The sequence below is a fragment of the Elephas maximus genome, chromosome 16 (genome assembly GCF_024166365.1).
Source record: "Elephas maximus indicus isolate mEleMax1 chromosome 16, mEleMax1 primary haplotype, whole genome shotgun sequence".
In the NCBI taxonomy this organism is placed as follows: Eukaryota; Metazoa; Chordata; class Mammalia; order Proboscidea; family Elephantidae; genus Elephas; species Elephas maximus.
The window spans coordinates 4,386,107-4,392,106 of NC_064834.1; positions in this window are offsets into that span (position 1 = coordinate 4,386,107).

Below are 6,000 nucleotides of genomic sequence, written 5' to 3' on the forward strand. Positions count from 1 at the left end.
TTTTTGTGCATGGTGTCAGGTATGAGTCCTGTTTCATTTTTTTGCAAATGGGTATCCAGTTATGCCAGCACCATTTGTTAAAAAGACTATCTTTTCCCCAATTAACTGACTCTGGGCCTTTGTCAAATATCAACTGCTCATATGTGGATGGATTTATATATGGGTTCTCAATTCTGTTTCATTGGTCTATGTGCCTGTTGTCGTACCAGTACCAGGCTGTTTTGACTACTGTGGCTATATAATAGGTTCTGAAATCAGGTAGAGTAAGGCCTCCCACTTTCTTCTTCTTTTTCAGTAATGCTTTACTTATCCGGGGCTACTTTCCCTTCCATATGAAGTTGGTGATTTGTTTCTCCATCACATTAAAAAATGTCATTGGAATTTGGATCGGAAGTGCATTGTATGTATAGATGGCTTTTGGTAGAATAGACTTTTTTACTATGTTAAGTCTTCCTATCCATGAGCAAGGTATGTTTTTCCACTTAAGTAGGTCCTTTTTAGTTTCTTGCACTAGTAGTTTGTAGTTTTCTTTGTATAGGTCTTTTACATCTTTGGTAAGATTTATTCCTAAGTATTTTATCTCCTTGGGGGCTACTGTGAATGGTGTTGATTTGGCGATTTCCTCTTCGATGTTCTTTTTGTTGATGTAGAGGAATCCAGGTGATTTTTATATGTTTATCTTCTAACCTGAGACTCTGCTGAACTCTTCTATTAGTTTCAGTAGTTTTCTGGAAGATTCCTTAGGGTTTTCTGTGTATAAGATCATGTCATCTGCAAATAGAGATAATTTTACTTCCTCTTTGCCAATCCGGATGCCCTTTATTTCTTTCTCGAGCCTAATTGCTCTGGCTCGGAGCTCTAGCACAATGTTGAATAAGAGCGGTGATAAAGGGCATCCTTGTCTGGTTCCCGTTCTCATGGGAAATGCTTTCAGGCTCTCTGCATTTAGAGTGATGTTGGCTCTTGGCTTGGCTTTGTATAGATGCCCTTTATTATGTTGAGGAATTTTCCTTCCATTCCTATTTTGGTGAGAGTTTTTATCATAAATGGGTGTTGGACTTTGTCAAATGCCTTTTCTGCATCAATTGATAAGATCATGTGGTTTTTGTCTTTTGATTTATTTATATGGTGGGTCACATTAATGGTTTTTCTAATATTAAACCAACCTTGCATACCTGGTATAAATCTCACTTGGTCATGGTGGATTATTTTTTTGATATGTTGTTGAATGCTATTGGCTAGAATTTTGTTGAGGATTTTTGCATCTATGTTCATGAGGGATATAGGTCTGTAATCTTCTTTTTTTGTGATGTCTTTACGTGGTTTGGGTATCAGGGAGATGGTGGCTTCATAGAATGATTTAGGTAGTATTCCGTCATTTTCTATGCTTTGAAATACCTTTAGTAGTAGTGGTGTTAACTCTTCTCTGAAAGTTTGGTAGAACTCTGCGTTGAAGCCGTCTGGGCCAGGGCTTTTTTTTGTTGGGAGTTTTTTGATTACCGTTTCAATCTCTCTTTTTTGTTATGGGTCTATTTAGTTGTTCTACTTCTGAATGTGTTAGTTTAGGTAGGTAGTGTTTTTCTAGGAATTCATCCATTTCTTCTAGGTTTGCAAATTTGTTAGAGTACAATTTTTCATAATAATCTGATATGATTCTTTTAATTTCAGTTGGGTCTGTTGTGATGTGGCCCATCTCATTTCTTATTTGGGTTATTTGTTTCCTTTCCTGTATTTCTTTAGTTAGTCTGGCCAATGGTTTATCAGTTTTGTTAATTTTTTCAAAGAACCAGCTTTTGGCTTTGTGAATTCTTTCAATTGTTTTTCTGTTCTCTAATTCATTTAGTTCAGCTCTAATTTTTATTATTTGTTTTCTTCTGGTGCCTGATGGATTCTTTTGTAGCTCACTTTCTATTTGTTCAAGTCGTAGGGACAATTCTCTGATTTCGGCTCTTTCTTCTTTTTGTATGTGTGCATTTATTGATATAAATTGACCTCTGAGCACTGCTTTTGCTGTGTCCCAGAGATTTTGATAGGAAGTGTTTTCATTCCTTTGCATTCTAGGAATTTCTTTATTCCCTCCTTGATGTCTTCTATAACCCAGTTTTTTTTCAGCAGGGTATTGTTCAGTTTCCAACTATTTGATTTCTTTTCCCTAATTTTTCTGTTATTGATTTCCACTTTTATGGCTTTGTGGTCTGAGAAGATGCTTTGTAATATTTTGATGTTTTGGATTCTGGGAAGATTTGTTTTATGACCTAATATGTGGTCTATTCTAGAGAATGTTCCATGTGTGCTAGAGAAAAATGTATACTTTGCAGCTGTTGCGTGGAGTGTTCTGTATAAGTCAATGAGGTCAAGTTGGTTGATTCTAGCAATTAGGTCTTCCGTGTCTCTATTGAGCTTCTCACTGGATGTCCTGTCCTTCTCCGAAAGTGGTGTGTTGAAGTCTCCTACTATAATTGTGGAGGTGTCTATCTCACTTTTCAGTTCTGTTAAAGTTTGTTTTATGTATCTTGCAGCCCTGTCATTGGGTGCATAAATATTTAATATGGTTGTATCTTCCTGGTCAATTGTCCCTTTAATCATTATGTAGTGTCCTTCTTTAACTTCTTTAAAGTCTATTTTGTCAGAAATTAATATTGCTACTCCTGCTCTTTTTTGCTTGTTGTTTGCTCGATATATTTTTTTCCATCCTCTGAGTTTTAGTTTGTTTGTGTCTCTAAGTCTAAGGTGTGTCTCTCGTAGGTAGCATATAGATGGATCGTGTTTCTTTATCCAGTCTGAGACTCTCTGTCTCTTTATTGGTGCATTTAGTCCACTTACATTCAGCGTAATTATAGATAAGTGTGTGTTTTTTTTTATGTGTTTAGTGCTGTCATTTTGATGCCTTTTTATGTGTGTTGTTGACAATTTCATTTTTCCACTTTCTTTTTTGTGCTGAGACATTTTTCTTTGTAAATTGTGTGTTCCTCATTTTCATAGTATTTGACTTTATGTTTGCTGAGTCGTTATGTTTTTCTTGGTTTTTATTTTGAGTTATGGAGTTGTTATACCTCTTTGTAGTTACCTTAATATTTACCCCTATTTTTTCTAAGTGAAAACCTAACTTGTATTGTCCTATATCGCCTTTTATCCCTCTCCATATGGCAGTTCTATGCCACCTGTATTTAGTCCCTCTTTTTGATTACCGTGATCTTTTACATGTTGACTTCAATGATTCCCTGTTTTGAGCGTTTTTTTTTTCTTTTTAAAATTAATCTTAACTTGTTTTAGTGATTTCCCTATTTGAGTTGATATCAGGATGTTCTCTTCTGTTACCTTGTGTTGTGCTGGTATCTGATATTATTGGTTTTCTGACCAAACCATTTCCTTTAGTATTTCTTGTTGCTTTGGTTTGGTTTTTGCAAATTCTCTAAGCTTGTGTTTATCTGTAAATATTTTAATTTCGCCTTCATATTTGAGAGAGAGTTTTGCAGGATATATGATCCTTGGCCAGCAGTTTTTCTCCTTCAGTGCTCTATATATGTCATCCCATTACCTTCTTGACTGCATGGTTTCTGCTGAGTAGTCTGAACTTATTCTTATTGATTCTCCTTTGTAGGAGACCTTTCCTTTATCCCTGGCTACTTTTAAAATTTTCTCTTTATCTTTGGTTTTGGCAAGTTTGATGATAATATGTCTTGGTGATTTTCTTTTTGGATCAATCTTAAATGGGGTTTGATGAGCATCTTGGATAGATATCCTTTTGTCTTTCATGATGTCAGGGAAGTTTTCTGCCAACAGATCTTCAACTATTCTCTCTGTATTTTCTGTTATCCCTCCCTATTCTGGGACTCCAATCACTCGCAAGCTATTCTTTCTTGATAGAGTCCCACATGATTCTTAGGGTTTCTTCATTTTTTAAAATTCTTTTATCTGATTTTTTTTTCAGCTATATTGGTGTCAATTCCCTTGTCCTCCAGATCCCCCACTCTGCATTCCAATTGCTCAAGTCTGCTCCTCTGACTTCCTATTGAATTGTCTAATTCTGTAATTTTACTGTTAATCTTTTGGATTTCTGAATGCTGTCTCTCTATGGATTCTTGCAGCTTATTAATTTTTCCTCTATGTTCTTGAATAATCTTTTTGAGTTCTTCAACTGCTTTATCAGTGTGTTCCTTGGCTTTTTCTGTAGATTGCCTTATTTCATTTCTGAGGCCATCCCTGATGTCTTGAAGCATTCTATAAATTAGTTTTTTATATTCTGCATCTGGCAATTCCAGGATTGTATCTTCATGTGGGAAAGATTTTGATTCTTTAATTTGGGGAGTTGTAGAAGCAATCATGGTCTGCTTCTTTATGTGGTTTTATATCGACTGCTGTCTCTGAGCCATCACTAAGATATTGTAGTGATTTATTCTGTATCTGTTCACAGAGTCTTATCTCGTTTTGTTTTCTTTCAATATACGTAGATGGGCTACTAGATTGCACTGTCTTGTTTGTTGTAGCCCTTGAATCACTTTTGTCCTCTTACCAGCTCTTTTGGGCTGTTACCAGATATATAAGCCTAAGAGTCCAGTCACTATTCTTGAGTAGAATCTGATTTGGGGTCATCAAGTGTGTGGTGCAGAGTGTCACCTATCCACCTAGAGAAGTAGTGGTGATAGTTGTGTGCACCAGATTCTAGTAGCAGCAGTGTTGCACACTCCGGGGGGGGGGGGGCAGGATGCTGACAGGCTTCCCCCAGGTGCCAGTGAGGTAGGTGTGTCTCTATTCCTAAAGCACTTTGGTGGGTGGGCTCTGCAGCTGTACCTTAGGCCCCCAATGCAAGTACCTCTACAGATTGGTACGTGTCACCCTCCTTAGACCCCTAAGACAGGAAGTTAGGGGTCTTCAGCCCTCAGTTCCTGTTGTGGGTCAGTGAGGGCTCTGTTGAATATGCAGAGATACCAGACCTGGGAAACTTGTCTTTCCAGTAATCCGCTAAAACAATTACAGTCAGATCCCTATCAGAATTGCCTTTGCATTATAATAGCCACCTTGTTCCCTGTAGGGATGAAAGCCCAAGACTGTGGATCTCATATGCTTGGCTGGAGCTGGCTCTGTGTTTTTAGTCCAATTTCGGGAAGTCTGGGAAGGATTTTTGGTCCCTGGGTTTTTTGTAGCTGCTTCTCTCAGGCTGGGAGAATCGGTTAGGAAGAGACCAAAAAAAAAAAAAAAAAAAACAAAAACTGCAGAGCACTTCACTCTCTGGCTCAGGAAATTCCCATGTTATTGAAGCAGCCTGGGAAGGGGAGGGAAGGGATCAGATAGATAGGAGACAGTAGCACCTCAGAATATAGACAAAGTTACTTATCTTGGTTGGTGATGACTGTTTCATCTGCGATTCCCAATTAGTGTGTAGCCTGTGCGCTTTGGCTGGGTGCAGATTGTCCCTGAGGGTCAGGCCCGCGTCCTTTGTTTTTGCTGTCTCAGAAGCTGTGGTCAGTTCTTCCACTCCAAGTCCAAAGCCCAGTGCCAAGGTTCCTCGGCTGGGACGCCACACTCCAGGCTCCAAAACCACTCGCTGCCTCCTGGTGACTTCTCCTCCTGTCAGCTGCGTCACTGCACTGCCTGCATGCACTTGCTGGGCTTCCCTCAAGGTCACTTCTGGGGGCTAGGGCTGCGTCCTGTATTTGCACCATTTCAGGATGCCGTGCTCAGCTCCCCTGCACCCAGTCTGAAGCCTGGCGCCAAGGTTTTCTGACTGGGACACTGGCTCCAGGCTCTGAAAACAGCCGTTGCTTCCCCGTGGTTGCTAGTTCTCAGTCTCTGTCACTCAGTAAACTCTTTAGATCTGTGTTTGATGGTCAGGGTTCATAGATTATCATGTATGTGATCGACTGACTTGTTTTTCCAAGTCTTTGTTGCAAGAGGGATCCAAGGTAGTTTCTACCTAGTCAGCCATCTTGGCCCCACCTCCGCCCTTTAGTATTTTGAGGAATTTCCCTTCTATTCCTGTTTTACTGAGTTTTTATCAGG